This window comes from Neoarius graeffei, chromosome 10 (genome assembly GCF_027579695.1).
Source record: "Neoarius graeffei isolate fNeoGra1 chromosome 10, fNeoGra1.pri, whole genome shotgun sequence".
NCBI classification, from domain to species: domain Eukaryota; kingdom Metazoa; phylum Chordata; class Actinopteri; order Siluriformes; family Ariidae; genus Neoarius; species Neoarius graeffei.
The window spans coordinates 79,702,132-79,722,151 of record NC_083578.1 but is presented as its reverse complement, the minus strand read 5'-3'; the positions used below and the strand labels follow the sequence as shown (position 1 = coordinate 79,722,151).

The window sequence follows — 20,020 nt, the reverse complement described above, 5'->3', positions numbered from 1 at the left end:
TTGTCAGTAAAATGAAAAAAAAAATAGTCATCTCGATATACTTTACATCACTGAGTAAAAAAAAAAATCATTGGTCTTAAAAGTCTGATATCAATTTGAGAAGCTGAGATTTGCATTTAAACAAACACGACAAAGAGTTAGAATTTTGAAAAACCCATCCATCCATTATCTCTAGCCGCTTTATCCTGTTCTACAGGGTCGCAGGCGAGCTGGAGCCTATCCCAGCTGACTACGGGCGAGAGGTGGGGTACACCCTGGACAAGTCGCCAGGTCATCACAGGGCTGACACATAGACACAGACAACCATTCATACTCACATTCACACCTACGGTCAATTTAGAGTCACCAGTTAACCTAACCTGCATGTCTTTGGACTGTGGGGGAAACCGGAGCACCCGGCGGAAACCCATGCGGACACGGGGAGAACATGCAAACTCCACACAGAAAGACCCCCGTCAGCCACTGGGCTTGAACCCAGGACCTTCGTGCTGTGAGGCGACAGCGCTAACCACTACACTATTCTTTAAAAAGAATGGATTATTCTGATTAAAAAATATTAGATTAAAAAAAAACCTCAGAATTTCAGAGATTAAAGTTCTACATTTATGAGAAAGAGCTCAAAATATTCTCAGAAATTAAAAAGTCACAAATTTACAAGAAAAAAGTCTCATGCTTCCTGGCTGCACTGCATTCTGGGAAACATAGGAGAAAATCTCTTGGCACTTTATTTAAATAATATTGGCTAGCGCTGAGTGGTAAATCAGATATATTCCATTCAGCTAGCATGATACTGAACGAGTCAAAGATGATATTATTATTATTATTATTATTATTATTATTGGGCGGCACGGTGGTGTAGTGGTTAGCGCTGTTGCCTCACAGCAAGAAGGTCCTGGGTTCGAGCCCCGTGGCCGGCGAGGGTCTTTCTGTGCGGAGTTTGCATGTTCTCCCCGTGTCCGCGTGGGTTTCCTCCGGGTGCTCCGGTTTCCCCCAAAGACATGCAGGTTAGGTTAAGTGGTGACTCTAAATTGAGCGTAGGTGTGAATGTGAGTGTGAATGGTTGTCTGTGTCTATGTGTCAGCCCTGTGATGACCTGGCGACTTGTCCAGGGTGTACCCCGCCTTTTGCCCGTAGTCAGCTGGGATAGGCTCCAGCTTGCCTGCGACCCTGTAGAACAGGATAAAGCGGCTAGAGATAATGAGATGAGATGAGATATCTCCTCCCTCAGTTCTCAATGGATTTAAATTCTGATTGTTTTATTTGAAAGAACTAGACCTTCGGCACCAAACTTGGTTGTTGTATTGTCAATGTTTTGCTAACAAATTAGTAATTAAGTCAACTTATTGCATATTCTTCTGACTAGAATTGTATCTCCTCTCTCATTTATCACACAAATTCAGTTCTGATCGATGTTTTGGGTCGATATTCACTCGGGAACAAAATGTATTCCTTTGTTCATTTTCCTGTTGTAAACAATTAGTCGTAGAGGTTGGTCCTCTCTCACACCATCACATTTCTGTTCTGTTTGATGTTTTGGTCGTCATGGTTGTTTTGTTTGATGGCAGGCCAGATGAGCTCCGACGTCCTTGACATTCTGGTTTTGGCACCATGTGTATAATTTTGAGCCTGTGTTGATTTCCGAAAACCCAAAGTAAATTAAAAATTTGCACCAAACTGTTGGGGTTTTTTGTCTACCAAAGATGTATGCATTTTTCAGCATGGATCTCAGACTTTTGGACTCCACTGTATGTATGTTAAAAGGGGTTCATCTTTTTTTTTTTTAAGTAATAATTATACAGAACGGAATGAAAGAGCTAATGATTGAATTAACAGAATATATTTTAATCATTCTACTGATATACTACATTACCTCCTCATTTTTATATTTATCCATCCATATACTTATACTTTAATTGTGCTGTATCCAAAGGACTTGGTGTGTGTGTGTGTGTGTGTATGTGTGTGTGTACACACATTTCTGTATGAATGAAAGACGACTGAGATCAGTATAAATGTGGCCAGTGGCTCAGCAATACATTTACACCGTCCTGTGATTTTACGATTGATATTTAGACATGCACTGCTGTTTTTATTGTGCAGTGTACAGAAATATGTGCTGAGGTCATACACCCAGAGGCACACATACCGTACGCGTACACACACAAAGAGACAGAGAGAGAGAGAGAGAGAGAGAGAGAGAGATGCTGATTATGTCCTAGATTTTACCCCGTTTGTTTATTTCAGACAGCACCAGTGTGTACGCAAGTGTGCATGTATGTTTGTATGGCCATTAATTAGTGCACATATTCTTGTGCATATTATGCCACATGCTTCACTGGGCTGTATACTGTATGTGTTTCCTAGTATATAAGCGTCTGAATTTGTAATGACGGTAGTATAAAAAGCAGCTGCAACATTAGTCATAAATTAATCATGGCTGTAATTATGCATTAATGACATTACTTATGCATTCAGAGTGTTGCTACTGTGTGTCTGACTCTCCAGCATCCACTAAATAGCAAAGAGCATTTTAACAGCGCAGTGTTTTCCACTCAGACCTTCCCACTGAGCATAAGCGGAGCTGTCAGATCATCAACTAGAGGTGGACAAAAATCATACTGTAAACAACGTACATGGAGCTATTTCGTTTTGCTCAAACACATTCTAAAAGCCTACAGTGGTGCTTGAAAGTTTGTGAACCCTTTAGAATTTTTGATATTTCTGCATAAATATGACCTAAAACATCATCACACAAGTCCTAAAAGTAGATAATGAGAACCCAGTTGAACAAATGAGACAAAAATATTATACTTGGTCATTTATTTACTGAGGAAAATGATGCAATATTACAAATCTGTGAGTGGCAAAAGTATGTGAACCTTTGCTTTCAGTATCTGGTGTGACCCCCTTGTGCAGCAATAACTGCAACTAAACGTTTCCGGTAACTGTTGATCAGTCCTGCACACCAGCTTGGAGGAATTTTAGCCCATTCCTCCATACAGAACAGCTTCAACTCTGGGATGTTGGTGGGTTTCCTCACATGAACTGCTCACTTCAGGTCCTTCCACAGCATTTGGATTGGATTAAGGTCAGGACTTTGACTTGGCCATTCCAAAACATTAACTTTATTCTTCTTTAACCATTCTTTGGTAGAATGACTTGTGTGCTTAGGGTCATTGTTTTGTTGCATGACCCACCTTCTCTTGAGATTCAGTTCATGGACAGATGTCCTGGCATTTTCCTTTAGAATTCGCTAGTATAATTCAGAATTCGTTGTTCCATCAATGATGGCAAGCCGTCCTGGCCCAGATGCAGCAAAACAGGCCCAAACCATAGTACTACCATCACCATGTTTCACAGATGGGATAAGGTTCTTATGCTGGAATGCAGTGTTTACCTTTCTCCAAATATAATGCTTCTCATTTAAACCAAAAAGTTCTAGTTTGGGCTCATCTGTCAACAAAACATTTTTCCAATAGCCTTCTGGCTTGTCCATGTAATCTTTAGCAAACTGCAGATGAGTAGCAATGTTCTTTTTGGAGAGAAGTGGCTTTCTCCTTGCAACCCTGCCATGCACACCATTGTTGTTCAGTGTTCTCCTGATGGTGGACTCATGAACATTAACATTAGCCAGTGTGAGAGAGGCCTTCAGTTGCTTAGAAGTTCCCCTGGGGTCCTTTGTGACCTCGCCGACTATTACACGCCTTGCTCTTGGAGTGATCTTTGTTGGTCGACCACTCCTGGGGAGGGTAACAATGGTCTTGAATTTCCTCCATTTGTACACAATCTGTCTGACTGTGGATTGGTGGAGTCCAAACTCTTTAGAGATGGTTTTATAACTTTTTCCAGCCTGATGGGCATCAACGCTTTTTCTGAGGTCCAAGGAAATCTCCTTTGTTCGTGCCATGATACACTTCCACAAACATGTGTTGTGAAGATCAGACTTTGATAGATCCCTGTTCTTTAAATAAAACAGGGTGCCCACTCACACCTGATTGTCATCCCATTGATTGAAAACACCTGACTCTAATTTCACCTTCAAATTAACTGCTAATCCTAGAGGTTCACATACTTTTGCCACTCACAGATATGTAATATTGGATCATGTTCCTCAATAAATAAATAAATAAATGACCAAGGATAATATTTTTGTCTCATTTGTTTAACTGGGTTCTCTTTATCTACTTTTAGGACTTGTGTGAAAATCTGATGATGTTTTAGGTCATATTTATGCAGAAATATCAAAAATTCTAAAGGGTTCACAAACTTTCAAGCACCACTGTATGAAGGTCATATTTTATTTCAGTACAAAGAACAGGATGTTCGATATTTCCTTTCTTGCATTTGCAGTACAACCCCGATTCCAAAAAAGTTGGGACAAAGTACAAATTGTAAATAAAAATGGAATGCAATAATTTACAAATCTCAAAAACTGATATTGTATTCACAATAGAACATAGACAACATATCAAATGTCGAAAGTGAGACATTTTGAAATTTCATGCCAAATATTGGCTCATTTGAAATTTCATGACAGCAACACATCTCAAAATATTTGGGACAGGGGCAATAAGAGGCTGGAAAAGTTAAAGGTACAAAAAAGGAACAGCTGGAGGACCTAATTGCAACTCATTAGGTCAATTGGCAATAGGTCATTAACATGACTGGGTATAAAAAGAGATCTTGGAGTGGCAGCGGCTCTCAGAAGTAAAGATGGGAAGAGGATCACCAATCCCCCTAATTCTGCGCCGACAAATAGTGGAGCAATATCAGAAAGGAGTTCGACAGTGTAAAATTGCAAAGAGTTTGAACATATCATCATCTACAGTGCATAATATCATCAAAAGATTCAGAGAATCTGGAAGAATCTCTGTGCGTAAGGGTCAAGGCCGGAAAACCATACTGGGTGCCCGTGATCTTCGGGCCCTTAGACGGCACTGCATCACATACAGGCATGCTTCTGTATTGGAAATCACAAAATGGGCTCAGGAATATTTCCAGAGAACATTATCTGTGAACACAATTCACCGTGCCATCCGCCGTTGCCAGCTAAAACTCTATAGTTCAAAGAAGAAGCCGTATCTAAACATGATCCAGAAGCGCAGACGTCTTCTCTGGGCCAAGGCTCATTTAAAATGGACTGTGGCAAAGTGGAAAACTGTTCTGTGGTCAGACGAATCAAAATTTGAAGTTCTTTATGGAAATCAGGGACGCTGTGTCATTCGGACTAAAGAGGAGAAGGACGACCCAAGTTGTTATCAGCGCTCAGTTCAGAAGCCTGCATCTCTGATGGTACGGGGTTGCATTAGTGCGTGTGGCATGGGCAGCTTACACATCTGGAAAGACACCATCGATGCTGAAAGGTATATCCAGGTTCTAGAGCAACATATGCTCCCATCCAGACGACGTCTCTTTCAGGGAAGACCTTGCATTTTCCAACATGACAAGGCCAAACCACATACTGCATCAATTACAGCAGGGGTCATCAAACTACGGCCCGCGGGCCGACTCCGGCCCTCCACCCCCCTTTGACCGGCCCCCCAGCTCCTCTGCCCCCCACCACTTGAACTGGCCCTATGAGGCAATCCCCAAAAGTGGTCATGGCCTATTTTTTTAAATTGCTTTTTGGCAAATAATAACATGTCTGCATCTTGTATTTTGTTGATTTTATCAATTAAAATTGATATTTAGTTATAAAATGATCTATTCATATTTTCCGAATTTTCGTCATATGCTCGCGATCAAGCAGTGACAGGCAGCGCATGCGCAGAGAACTGTCAGTGTTCAGGACAGCAAAATGGCTAGCGGTCAGTGAAAAGCTGACAGAGAGTGCAGAGTTTTTAAAGAACAGTGGACCACCGATTATTTTTTCGTTCAGTGTAAGGACCGTGCAGTTTGTCTTGTATGTAAAGAAAGTGTGTCGGTTTTCAAAGAATATAATCTGCATCGTCACTACGAAACCCGCCACAAAGAGTATGCTAGTTTGCGAGGGCAAACAAGAGAAGACAGGATTCGGAGGATGAAATGTGGACTGGCTGCACAACAGAATGTATTCCTTCACCAAACCCAGATCAACCAGGCTGCTGTCCGAGCTAGCTATAAGGTAGCTCACCTACTAGCTACCCATGGAAAGCCGTTTACTGATGGGGACTTTGTTAAAGTATGCATGCTTGCTGTGGCCGAGGAGGTGTGTCCCGACAAGAAGGATGCGCTCAACACGGTGAGTCTCTCCGCACCTACTATGACCAGGCGAACCGAAGATTTGGGGGACAACGTGTATGACCAGCTGAATGAGAAGGCGTCAGAATTCGAGTTTTTTGCTTTGGCCATGGATGAGAGCAATGACGTGCAGGACGCAGCACAACTGCTGTGATCTAGTGATCTATTGCTCATATTATTATAATTTCACTGTTTTTTTATGTATTTATTTTATAGGCCTATTTATTTGACCTTTATTAAGTGCTGCACACAATTATTATTAATATTATTAATAATATCAACAGGCCTACCTACAATTTATAATTTTCCACTCACCTTTGCCAGTGTCAATCACCTCAACTAGGCAGATGTTTCTTACCTTGACAGCTTTGATGTTATTTTTATTAGAAAATAAATAAATGGAATATCTGTGGTATTTCAAATTAAAAGAGTGTGAAGACTCAATTACTACTTTTGCAAACCACTAGTAAAGATAAACAAATATGTGCCAGGAATCAAGTGTTGATATAGTAGTGGGGATATAGTAGTGGGGATATAGTAGCGGGGATGGCTGTGCCAGGCTAGTAATCTCTACTACACAATGAGGCCTGCTGGTGGTAATATTTGTCTGGTTCATACAATTCTATGTTATACAGGGAGTGCAGAATTATTAGGCAAATGAGTATGTTGACCACATTACCCTCTCTATGCATGTTGGCCTACTCCAAGCTGCATAGGCTTGAAAGCCTCCTACCAATTAAGTATACCAGGTGATGTGCATCTCTGTAATGAAAAGGGGTGTGGTCTAATGACATCAACACCCTATATCAGGTGTGCAAAATTATTAGGCAACTTCCTTTCCTTTGGCAAAATGGGTCAGAAGAGGGATTTGACGGACTCAGAAAAGTCAAAAATAGTGACATATATTGCAAAGGGATGGAGCACTCTTAAAATTGCCCAGCTTTTGAAGCGTGACCATCGAACAATCAAGCGCTTCATTCAAAATAGTCAACAGGGTCGCAAGAAGCGCGTTGAAAAAAAAAGGCGCAAACTAACTGCCCGTGAACTGAGGAAAGTCAAGCGTGAAGCTGCCAAGATGCCACTCGCCACCAGTTTTGCCATATTTCAGAGCTGCAACATCACTGGAGTGTCAAAAAGCACAAGGTGTGCAATACTCAGGGACACGGCCAAGGTAACAAAGGCTGAAAAACAACCACCACTGAACAAGACACACAAGATGAAACGTCAAGACTGGGCCAAGAAGTATCACAAGACTGATTTTTCTAAGGTCTTATGGACAGATGAAATGAGAGTGAGTCTTGATGGGCCAGATGGATGGGCTCGTGGCTGGATCAGCAAAGGGCAGAGAGCTCCAGTCCAACTCAGACGCCAGCAAGGTGGAGGTGGGGTACTGGTATGGGCTGGTATCATCAAAGATGAGCTTGTGGGACCTTTTCGGGTTGAGGATGGCGTCAAGCTCAACTCCCAGTCCTATTGTCAGTTTTTGGAAGACACCTTCTTCAAGCAGTGGTACAGGAAGAAGTCAGCATCCTTCAAGAAAAACATGATTTTCATGCAGGACAATGCTCCATCACACGCATCCAAGTACTCCACAGCATGGCTGGCCAGAAGGGGTCTAAAGGAAGAAAGATTAATGACGTGGCCTCCTTGTTCACCTGATCTGAACCCCATAGAAAACCTGTGGCCCCTCATCAAATGTGAGATCTACAAGGAGGGGAAACAGTACACATCTCTGAACAGTGTCTGGGAGGCTGTGGTTGCTGCTGCACGCAATGTTGATCACAAACAGATCAAAACACTGACCGAATCCATGGATGGCAGGCTTTTGAGTGTCCTTGTAAAGAAAGGCGGCTATATTAGTCACTGATTTGGTTTTTTTTGTTTTTGAATGCCAGCAATGTATATTAGTGAATGTTGAGTTGTTATATTGGTTTCCCTGGTGAAAATAAATGAGTGAAATGGGTATATGTTTGTTTTTTGTTAAGTTGCCTAATAATTATGCACAGTTATAGTCACCTGCACACACAGATATCCTCCTAAGATAGCTAAAACTAAGAAAGCCCTACTCCAACTTCCAAAAATACTCAGCTTTGATATTTATGAGTCTTTTGGGTTCATCAAGAACATAGTTGTTTTTCAATAATAAAACTAATCCTCAAAAATACAACTTGCCTAATAATTCTGCACTCCCTGTATAGCTGACCTGACCCTGGCCCCCCATCACAGTCAGGAACGACAATGTGGCCCCCAGAGAAAAAAAGTTTGGTGACCCCTGAATTACAGCATCATGGCTGCGTAGAAGAAGGGTCCGGGTACTGAACTGGCCAGCCTGCAGTCCAGATCTTTCACCCATAGAAAACATTTGGCGCATCATAAAACGGAAGATACGACAAAAAAGACCTAAGACAGTTGAGCAACTAGAATCCTACATTAGACAAGAATGGATTAACATTCCTATCCCTAAACTTGAGCAACTTGTCTCCTCAGTCCCCAGACGTTTACAGACTGTTGTAAAGAGAAAAGGGGATGTCTCACAGTGGTAAACATGGCCTTGTCCCAACTTTTTTGAGATGTGTTGTTGTCATGAAATTTAAAATCACCTAATTTTTCTCTTTAAATGATACATTTTCTCAGTTTAAACATTTGATGTCATGTATGTTCTATTCTGAATAAAATATGGAATTTTGAAACTTCCACATCATTGCATTCCGTTTTTATTTACAATTTGTACTTTGTCCCAACTTTTTTGGAATCGGGGTTGTATTTTTGTTTGACCATCTTTACTGTAAGTGCAGAGTCAGTCTCTTTCTTCCTCACTGGCTGCCAATATTAGTAAGATTGACATAGAAGCAATTGTGATCAGGCCAGTAAAGGCCAGGTCAATAACGACAGAGAACTAAAACAGTGAAAATGTCTTCGGTTAAACATTTAATACATTGCTGCCCAAGTTCATGACATTTGAAAGTTTTTTACACTTGAAAATCTTTATTATATTGAATTTTTAACATTAAGCCAGAAATATATCAAGTGTTTGATGTGTCCTTCACAGCACACTGGCTTTCCATTTGACCTTCCAAAGGAAATCGACTTATCAGATATTTTCAATCAGAATAAACAAATGAATTATTACAAGAAGTCTGTAATAAGATTAGTCAGGACACTGGTGAGTCTGTTTTTGTGCAGGCACGGTGGTGTAGTGGTTAGCACGGTCGCCTCACAGCAAGAAGGCTCCGGGTTCGAGCCCAGCGGCCGGCAAGGTTCTTTCTGTGTGGAGCTTGCGTGTTCTCCCCGTGTCTGCGTGGGTTTCCTCCGGGTGCTCCGGTTTCCCCCACAATCCACAGACATGCAGTTGGGTTGACGTGGGGCGGCCTAGGGCTGAGGTGCCCTTGAGCAAGGTACCTGACCCCTGACTGCTCCCTGGGTGCTTTGGTGTGGCTGCCCACTGCTCTGGGTGTGTGTGTGTGTGTGTGTTCACTGCTTCAGATGGGGTAAATGCAGAGGATGATTTTCACTGTGCTTGAAGTGTGCATGTGACGAATAAAGGTTTCTTCTTCTGTATGGAGAATATCGTAACTCTGTGTTTAGCTGCTGGTAAGCAGGGTGATGGGAAATAGGAGGGGTGTGTGTATCCTACTGGGCAAACAATTCACATCGCTCTACAATTAACAGTTATTCCACGAAACTGAGTTGTATATAAAGGCCCGGCGAGGGCCTTTCTGTGCGGAGTTTGCATGTTCTCCCCGTGTCCGCGTGGGTTTCCGCTGGGTGCTCCGGTTTCCCCCACAGTCCAAAGACATGTAGGTTAGGTTAACTGGTGACTCTAAATTGACCGTAGGTGTGAATGTGAGTGTGAATGGTTGTCTGTGTCTGTGTGTCAGCCCTGTGATGACCTGGCGACTTGTCCAGGGTGTACCCCGCCTTTCGCCCGTAGTCAGCTGGGATAGGCTCCAGCTTGCCTGCGACCCTGTAGAACAGGATAAAGCGGCTAGAGATAATGAGATGAGATGAAACTTTTTGCTGATTTTCTAGTGTAAAATAAAGAGAATGGGTGAAATATCACGTAAACCAACCATAAACACATGAACAGACCTAGGTTTACAATTTATACTTAAAACGTTACTATCTACACAATGTACATAAGTATAAAATGTCAAATCTTAAATATCTTGGAAGTCGTAGCCAATCAGATGTTTCAATTGTCATATTTGATTTCAACACACCGAATTTCATTACAAACAGCCAGTTTCATCTCTGAAGCAGACGACTTCTGAAAAATTGTTGACCAGTGTAGCCTAGTAGTAGCTAATCAGAGCGCGCGATTGCTCATATACAGTAAATGTGGATAGAATAATAACATTCTGTAACGGTTCGGTGTTGGTGGGTGGAGCACAGAGGACGGCAGGACAGAGATAAGGTTTGACAGACTGTTTTATTTCTACGCTTTTCAGCATAACAATCGATGTGTACTTTGCAGACACACACTCTCAGCGTCTAGGTCAGGAAGAGCTCTCTTCCGCTCTCGCTCTCACTGGGTCACTGGGAAGACACACACAAACAGGTTAATTGCTCTCAGGTGTAGTGATTTTGCCACTTACCTTCCCTGACTCCGCCCTCCTGTCACAGACCGACGCTTGACCACGCCCCCGCTGCCACACATTTATGCTGAGATAACAGACAGTACAGGAAAGGCCGATTTATACTTCTGCGTAGACTCTACACCGTAGATGAGCGTGTCCTCTAGGAGGCACTGTCGCATGAAACACCAGAATTTACTGATTTTACACAAAAAAACTAGCATGAGTTCCGTGTTTCACTGTCAGAATAAGAAGCAGAAAATAACACAGACGAAATGTGGTTCTCGTTATCTCTCGCCGCTTTATCCTGTTCTACAGGGTCGCAGGCAAGCTGGAGCCTATCCCAGCTGACTACGGGCGAAAGGCGGGGTACACCCTGGACAAGTCGCCAGGCCATCACAGGGCTGACACATAGACACAGACAACCATTCACACTCACATTCACACCTACGGTCAATTTAGAGTCACCAGTTAACCTAACCTGCATGTCTTTGGACTGTGGGGGAAACCGGAGCACCCGGAGGAAACCCACGCGGACACGGGGAGAACATGCAAACTCCGCACAGAAAGGCCCTCGCCGGCCACAGGGCTCGAACCCGGACCTTCTTGCTGTGAGGCGACAGCGCTAACCACTACACCACCGTGCCGCCTGAAATGTGGTTCTGAAACAAATTTACCGTGGGGGGAAAAGAAGTTTTGCGTGGTTAATTATAAACCAAGTGAATTCTCACTGAAAGTGTCTGAACTCGTCTGTATTCAGCAGTATGAGCAGCTCGAAGCACTTTAGTGTTGCTCGTGTTAAATCCACAATTCTATCAGTCACTGATTGACGGATGCTTTATTACTACTTTTATTGAATTGTTGCACTTTACACCACCAGAAATACAAGAGCCTGTAGGATTAAACTGGCTGTTATAACGATCTACAGCCGCTAACGCCTCACATTTTATATTATACTCTCACCGGCTGCTTTAATAGGAACTTGTTGTTGATTCGAAGATCCCTGTTCTTGGCTGCAGGAGTGGAAGCCAATATGATGTTCTGCTGTTGCATGCTGAGATATTTTTCTGCTCAACACAGTTATAAAGAGTTGCTATGAGTCACTATATCCTTCCTGGCAAAAAAGCTCAAACCAATCTGGCCATTTTATTCTAACCTCTCTTATCAACAAGACGTTTGTTTCCACCCACAGAAATGTCACTCATTCACTCAGTGTTTTTTTTTGTTTTTCGCACCATAGAGACTTGTTTGTGTGTGAAAACCCCAGAAGATCAGGAGTAGTTTCTGAAATACTCAAACCAGTCCATCTGGCTCAAACCAACACCCATGCCACAGTGAAAGAAAGTCACACTTTAAAGGAACAGTCCACCGTATTTCCATAATGAAATATGCTCTTATCTGAATTGAGACGAGCTGCTCCGTACCTCTCCGAGCTTTGCGCGACCTCCCAGTCAGTCAGACGCAGTCAGACGCGCTGTCACTCCTGTTAGCAATGTAGCTAGGCTCAGCATGGCCAATGGTATTTTTTGGGGCTGTAGTTAGATGCGACCAAACTCTTCCGCGTTTTTCCTGTTTACATAGGTTTATATGACCAGTGATATGAAACAAGTTCAGTTACACAAATTGAAACGTAGCGATTTTCTATGCTATGGAAAGTCCGCACTATAATGACAGGCGTACTAACACCTTCTGCGCGCTTCGGCAGCGCATTGATATCTGAGCTCTGTATCAATGCGCTGCCGAAGCGCGCAGAAGGTGTTAGTACGCCTGTCATTATAGTGCGGACTTTCCATAGCATAGAAAATCGCCACGTTTCAATTTGTGTAACTGAACTTGTTTCATATCACTGGTCATATAAACCTATGTAAACAGGAAAAACGTGGAAGAGTTTGGTCGCATCTAACTACAGCCCCAAAAAATACCATTGGCCATACTGAGCCTAGCTACATTGCTAACAGGAGTGACAGCGCGTCTGACTGCGTCTGACTGACTGGGAGGTCGCGCAAAGCTCGGACAGGTACGGAGCAGCTCGTCTCAATTCAGATAAGAGCATATTTCATTATGGAAGTACGGTGGACTGTTCCTTTAAGATCACAGTTTTTCCCATTCTGATGTTTGAAGACGTGAACATGAACTGAAGCTCTTGAATTGGATCTGCATGATTTTATGTATTGTGCTGCTCTCAAGGGATTGACTGATTAGAGATGGATGGGTGTTCCTAATAAAGTGTTTGGGGGAGTTGGGGGTTAGATGCCTTGCTCAAGGGTACTTCAGCCGTTCTTGCTGGTCCAGGAAATCAACTTGGCAACCTTTTGGTGCCAAAGCTTCTTCTCTAACCATGAGGCCATGGCCTTCCCATTTCAGTCCTGCTTGCTTTCAGTACATAATATCAGAATATATTTTGCAATTTCGCAATAACACCTTACACATTAAAGCCTTTAAACCCATTTACACACAGCAGTTCTTGGCTACCTTGACATTTTAGAATTTTTAACTGAAAGTATTTCTCTATAAAGTGGTCTGAAGTTATAGTCCATCATTATTATCACCATTACACCTGCTCTGATTTACATTTTCCTCCAACTGTAATAAGCAGAGTGCGGCTCCACTTGAATTTCACATAAAAGGTGCAGCTTCTATAATCTCCTCCTAATTTAACCTCTGAATAGAACTGCATTAAATATTTAGGGACTTATCACAGAAACAAATTTTTTCAAGACTTAAGACCTCTCTAAAGACCATATTCGTGCAGCAGTAACAATAAATAACTTAAAACAAGCCATCGAAGACAAACGTGTAGAATAAAGTATGCACAATATAGATAGATCTGTTTAAAATCTTGGAAAATATAGTCTCACAAGAACGATTTTAGTAATATGAGATACAATTAGAAATATCTCATCTCATCTCATCTCATTATCTCTAGCCGCTTTATCCTGTTCTCCAGGGTCGCAGGCAAGCTGGAGCCTATCCCAGCTGACTACGGGCGAAAGGCGGGGTACACCCTGGACAAGTCGCCAGGTCATCACAGGGCTGACACATAGACACAGACAACCATTCACACTCACATTCACACCTACGGTCAATTTAGAGTCACCAGTTAACCTAACCTGCATGTCTTTGGACTGTGGGGGAAACCGGAACACCCGGAGGAAACCCACGCGGACACGGGGAGAACATGCAAACTCCACACAGAAAGGCCCTCGCCGGCCACAGGGCTCGAACCTGGACCTTCTTGCTGTGAGGCGACAGCGCTAACCACTACACCACCGTGCCGCCACAATTAGAAATATGTTATATTAATACAATTGGGCAAGAACTGGCTACTTAACCATTACTGGACGAGGTCATCTGATTCCAGCCACTAACCACAACCTTTCAGCTGGCAAAGGTGAAAGGATCTCATTTATTCACCGCTAACTTAAAATAAATATACATACTAAAATATAACTATATCCATTCATCCATAACAACTTATCCTGTGCAGGGTCACAGGTAAGCTGGAACCGATCCTAGCTGACCATGGGCGAGAAGCGGAGTACACTCTGGACAAGTCGACAGATCATCGCAGGGCTGACACATAGAGACAAACAACCATTCACACTCACATTCACACCTACGATCAATTTAGAGCCACCAATTAACCTAACCTGTATGTCTTTGGGGGAAACCGGAGCACCTGGAGGAAACCCACGCGGACACGGGGAGAACATGCAAACTCCACACAGAAAGGCCCTTGCCGGCCACGGGGCTCGAACCCAGAACCTTCTTGCTGTGAGGCGACAGTGCTAACCACTACACCACCGTGCCGCCCCATAACTATATGAAAAATGTTAAAATATATGAAAATCTCATCTCATTATCTGTAGCCGCTTTATCCTGTTCTACAGGGTCGCAGGCAAGCTGGAGCCTATCCCAGCTGACTACGGGCGAAAGGCGGGGTACACCCTGGACAAGTCGCCAGGTCATCACAGGGCTGACACATAGACACAGACAACCATTCATACTCACATTCACACCTACGGTCAATTTAGAGTCACCAGTTAACCTAACCTGCATGTCTTTGGACTGTTGGGGAAACCGGAGCACCCGGAGGAAACCCACGTGGACACGGGGAGAACATGCAAACTCCGCACAGAAAGGCCCTCACCAGCCACGGGGCTCGAACCCGGACCTTCTTGCTGTGAGGCGACAGCGCTAACCACTACACCACCGTGCCACCCCATATGAAAAATATCTCATCTCATTATCTCAAGCCGCTTTATCCTTCTACAGGGTCGCAGGCAAGCTGGAGCCTATCCCAGCTGACTACGGGCGAAAGGCGGGGTACACCCTGGACAAGTCGCCAGGTCATCACAGGGCTGACACATAGACACAGACAACCATTCACACTCACATTCACACCTACGGTCAATTTAGTCACCAGTTAACCTAACCTGCATGTCTTTGGACTGTTGGGGAAACCGGAGCACCCGGAGGAAACCCACGCGGACACGGGGAGAACATGCAAACTCCGCACAGAAAGGCCCTCACCAGCCACGGGGCTCGAACCCGGACCTTCTTGCTGTGAGGCGACAGCGCTAACCACTACACCACCGTGCCGCCCCATATGAAAAATATTTCGGAAAAAAAAAAAGATTTGAATACTTAGTGTGTGCAGAATAAAGAAATATGCATAAAAGTAAGTTTGTATACTTTAAAAACAATCACGCAAAATAATTATGCATGCTAAACATACGACCCCAAATCAGAAAAAACTTGGGACGTTATGTTGAAATTGAAATTAAAACTGAAAAACAATGATTTGTAAACAATCTTCAATCTGTATTGCACTCAAAACAATACATCAGCACATTATTTGATGTTTTACCTCATGTTTTTTTTGTTGTTGTTATTTCGATTTTGATTCTTGCAACATATTTCAAAAAAGTTGGGACACTAAAGCATTTACCACTTTATAATGTTGCTATTTCTTCTCACAGCACTCAAAAGATGTTTAGGGACTGAAGAAACCAAGTCATGAAGTGTTTCAGGTGTTATTTCGTCCTATTCTTCCTGCAAACAGGTCTTTAGGTGTGCAACAGTACGGGGTCATCATTGACATGTTTGTCATTTCTAAATTCTCCACACATTCTCTATTGGGGACAGAAGGGACAGGCACCCTCTTCTTCCACAGCTATGCCTTTGTAATGTGTGTGGAATGTGGTTTTGCATTGTCTTGTTGAAATATCTCTGGAAAAGTTGTCATTTTGAAGGCACCATATGTTGCTCCAAAATCACAATGTACTTTTCTGCATTAATGCCTCCATCACAGAAGTGATGCAACCCCATACCATGACAGACCCTGGCTTTTGGACTTGTTGCTGGTAACAGTCTGGAAGGTCCTTTTCGTTTTTTGTCCAGAGCACACGGCATCCATTTCATCCAAAAAAGACCTGGAATACTGATTTATCTGACCATAGTACACATTTTCACTGTGTGATGGTCCATCCCAGATACCTCCGAGCCCAGAGAGGTCGGCAGCACTTCTGGATACAGTTAACATAAGGCTTCCTTTTTGCACAGTAAAGTTTTAACTGGCATTTGTGGATGTAAGTCCATATTGTAGAGCTTGACAAAGGTTTGCCAAAGTAATCCCGAGCCTATGCGGTTCTGTCAGCTATAGATGAATGACGGTTCTTGATGCAGTGCCGTCTGAAGGACTGGAGATCACCGGTGTTCAGCTTAGGCTTGTGCCCTTTCCCTTTACACACTGAAATTCCTCCAGAGTCCTTGAATCGTTTAATGATATCATGCACCATTGAGGGTGAAATATCTAAATCCCTTCATATCTTTCTTTGAGGAACATTGCTTTTAAACATTTCAATAATTTTCTCATGCGTTTGTTGACAAAATGGAGATCCTCGGCCCATCTCTACTCCTCAAAGGCGAGGCCTTTTCGGGATACTGACATCACCTGTTTCAAATCACATGATTATTTAATTACTTTACCTCATTACTAGCCCTAAATTGCTCTGTCCCAACTTTTTTTGGAAGGTGTTGCAGGCCTGAAATGCAGGAATAGATGTATATTAACAATTGAAATGAAGTTGACCAATAAAACATGAAATGTCTTGGGTTCTTATTGTCTGCAATGAAATACAAGTCAAAGTGAATTTAGAAATCCCTGCTTTCTTTTTTATTTGCGTTTTCCATACCGTCCCAGTTTTTTTCTAAATTGGGGTTGTAATTTAGTTAAAATAAGTTTGGCTAAGTTTTTCTGGACAGAGCATATGGGGTGGGTGGGGTCGGGGGAAGTATACAAGCAAAATCCAGTATGCTTTTAACACAACAATTAGACTGGTCATGTTGTTACTCATTACAATAATCGTGTTCCTCGTCGGCGGCACGGTGGTGTAGTGGTTAGCGCTGTCGCCTCACAGCAAGAAGGTCCGGGTTCGAGCCCCGGGGCCGGCGAGGGCCTTTCTGTGCGGAGTTTGCATGTTCTCCCCGTGTCCGCGTGGGTTTCCTCCGGGTGCTCTGGTTTCCCCCACAGTCCAAAGACATGCAGGTTAGGTTAACTGGTGACTCTAAATTGACCGTAGGTGTGAATGTGAGTGTGAATGGTTGTCTGTGTCTATGTGTCAGCCCTGTGATGACCTGGCGACTTGTCCAGGGTGTACCCCGCCTTTCGCCCGTAGTCAGCTGGGATAGGCTCCAGCTTGCCTGCGACCCTGTAGAAGGATAAAGCGGCTATAGATAATGAGATGAGATGAGATGAGATGAGGTGTTCCTCATCATGCTGCTGTCATACCAGCACCACCGTTTGTGTTCATGTATACACCTGGAAACGTGAATATGCAGGGTGTGTTTGTGTGTGTGCCAGTGTTGTAGTCGAGTCACTAAACCTCAAGTCCGAATCCAGTCTCAAGTCTCCAGTGTTCAAGTCCGAGTCAAGTCCAAATAATTTCAGAAAATTTCGAGTCGAGTCCGAGAACAAGACTCCAACCGCACCAGTTGACGGTGGCTGTTGATGCCTTTATATGAAAGCGTCTCTGCTACTGTGTTGGACTAACGTTACTGCTCGACCGCCCCATTTTAGTTAACAGGCTACAGATAAAAAGCTTGTTCATCGCTCAGCAAGCCCCGCCCACTATCAACAGGGCAAACAACATGAGAGAAGGTTAACACTACAGTAGCTAGTTCATCGCTCAGCAAGCAAGCCCCGCCCACTATCAACAGGGCAATGAGCATAGCGTGTCACTTCCTTCTCTGGGTGGAGTCTTGCCAAATGACGATTGAAGTTCGAGGTTGTCCCCGTCGTCTCCTCGATAGTTCTTCTACATATGGAACACACAGCAGTGCATTTTTTCCCACTGCACGAGAAGTCTGTATAAGCAAAGCGGACAATCCTAGGGGCGTTCTCTCCAGGCATTTTAGCGCCATTAACGTTAGTTTGTTCCTGAACATGACGTATGAACAGGTGAATGTGCATTCTCTTGCACGAAATTAGTATAAAAATTAATGTAGATATAAATATCGTATGCCAAATTATTATGGCATGTTACAAAAAATAAAGAAAAAATAGTTTACGAGTCCGAATGCGAATGCACGAGTCTGAGTCCAGTCACAAGTCCTTAAAATTAGGGCACAAGTTGAACTTGAGTACTACAAGCCTGGTGTGTGCGCGCACACGCATGTTTGCTTCTATCTCTCGAGCGCAGGTGGTCTGTCGTAAGTATTGTCTATTCTGGCATCACTATCTGTGTGTGTGTGGTGTTACAGTTTACGTTAGCCTGCAAAATCGTGTCTGCCCGCCTGTGGTAGATGCTGGAGATTTCATGCTCATGTTTTCAACATCACATAATGAATCCTGACAGCACAAAGGTGTGTTTGTGTGTGCTTACATATAAAGTCATAAAAGCACTTTGACAATTGCATATTGATTCTCCTACCTTGATGTGAGTGTGTGTGTGTGAGAGAGAGAGAGAGAGAGAGAGAGAGAGAACACATGTTGATCGCACTTTCTTCTTTTCTACACGTACTGGCGGTCAGTGGCACTGTCATGTTGTCACTGTAGATTTGTTGTTGTGAGGATTTGAGAGCAGATGATTTGCAGGAGTGTTATTGTTGGGTGGAGCCTCACACTGTGTAATGAAGGGTGTAAGAACATCACCCTGAGGAGCAGGAAGGCACACATGCCAGTTCTCCTTATTCTTCAGTTAGAGCTTGTGTGTGTGTGTGTGTTTATTTGTTTGCTGGGCTGTTTTGATCAGTAGACGACAAACCATGTTATATTGAAGACAGCCATGACACTTGATTGTGTCACGATGGCACCCTATATGTAGCCCCGCCCCCTGACAACGGCATTGATGGTTTTAGTGGATTTAAGCTGAACACCATTTCCATCAACATGGTTTGTAACGTTACAGGATGCTTTGTGATATTGGATAGATACTGTATATTACTTTAATAAGGAATAAAACATGACAGCGGAATGCTGTTACAGGAAAATAATACATAGCACAAAGCGGAGTTACTGTTACCACCATTATATCGTGTCATGTAATTAATTCTAACATCAGTTATAAACTTGGCAGCCCAAACTACTGTTAGAGCTTGTGTGTGTGTGTGTGTGAAGTATAATATAAATGTATATATTATATGGATACAAGTGTTTTACTGGGAAATACGCCACTAGTATTTTTCATACGGGACATGGAAAACCAAAACTGGGACATAAATCTCTGTATGTCACTCATGAAGAAATCGATGAATTCATTCATCTCATCTCATTATCTCTAGCCGCTTTATCCTGTTCTACAGGGTCGCAGGCAAGCTGGAGCCTATCCCAGCTGACTATGGGCGAAAGGCGGGGTACACTCTGGACAAGTCGCCAGGTCATCACAGGGCTGACACATAGACACAGACAACCGTTCACACTCACATTCACACCTACGGTCAATTTAGAGTCACCAGTTAACCTAACCTGCATGTCTTTGGACTGTGGGGGAAACCGGAGCACCCGGAGGAAACCCACGCGGACACGGGGAGAACATGCAAACTCCACACAGAAAGGCCCTCGCCGGCCACGGGGCTCGAACCCAGGACCTTCTTGCTGTGAGGCGACAGCGCTAACCACTACACCACCGTGCCGCCCCAACCGATGAATTGTTTTGATAAATTTAGGGACTTTTTGTTTGTGAATGTGTTGATATAACAAAAAGAAAATCACACGTTGGCTTAAA

General features: G+C 43.3%; 1 protein-coding gene across 1 annotated transcript in view; it reads left to right on the top strand.

The window, feature by feature from the left end:
- Positions 1-20,020, top strand: part of tafa5l (TAFA chemokine like family member 5, like) — a 209,855-nt gene that overhangs the window by 119,881 nt on the left and 69,954 nt on the right. The window lies entirely within an intron of this gene.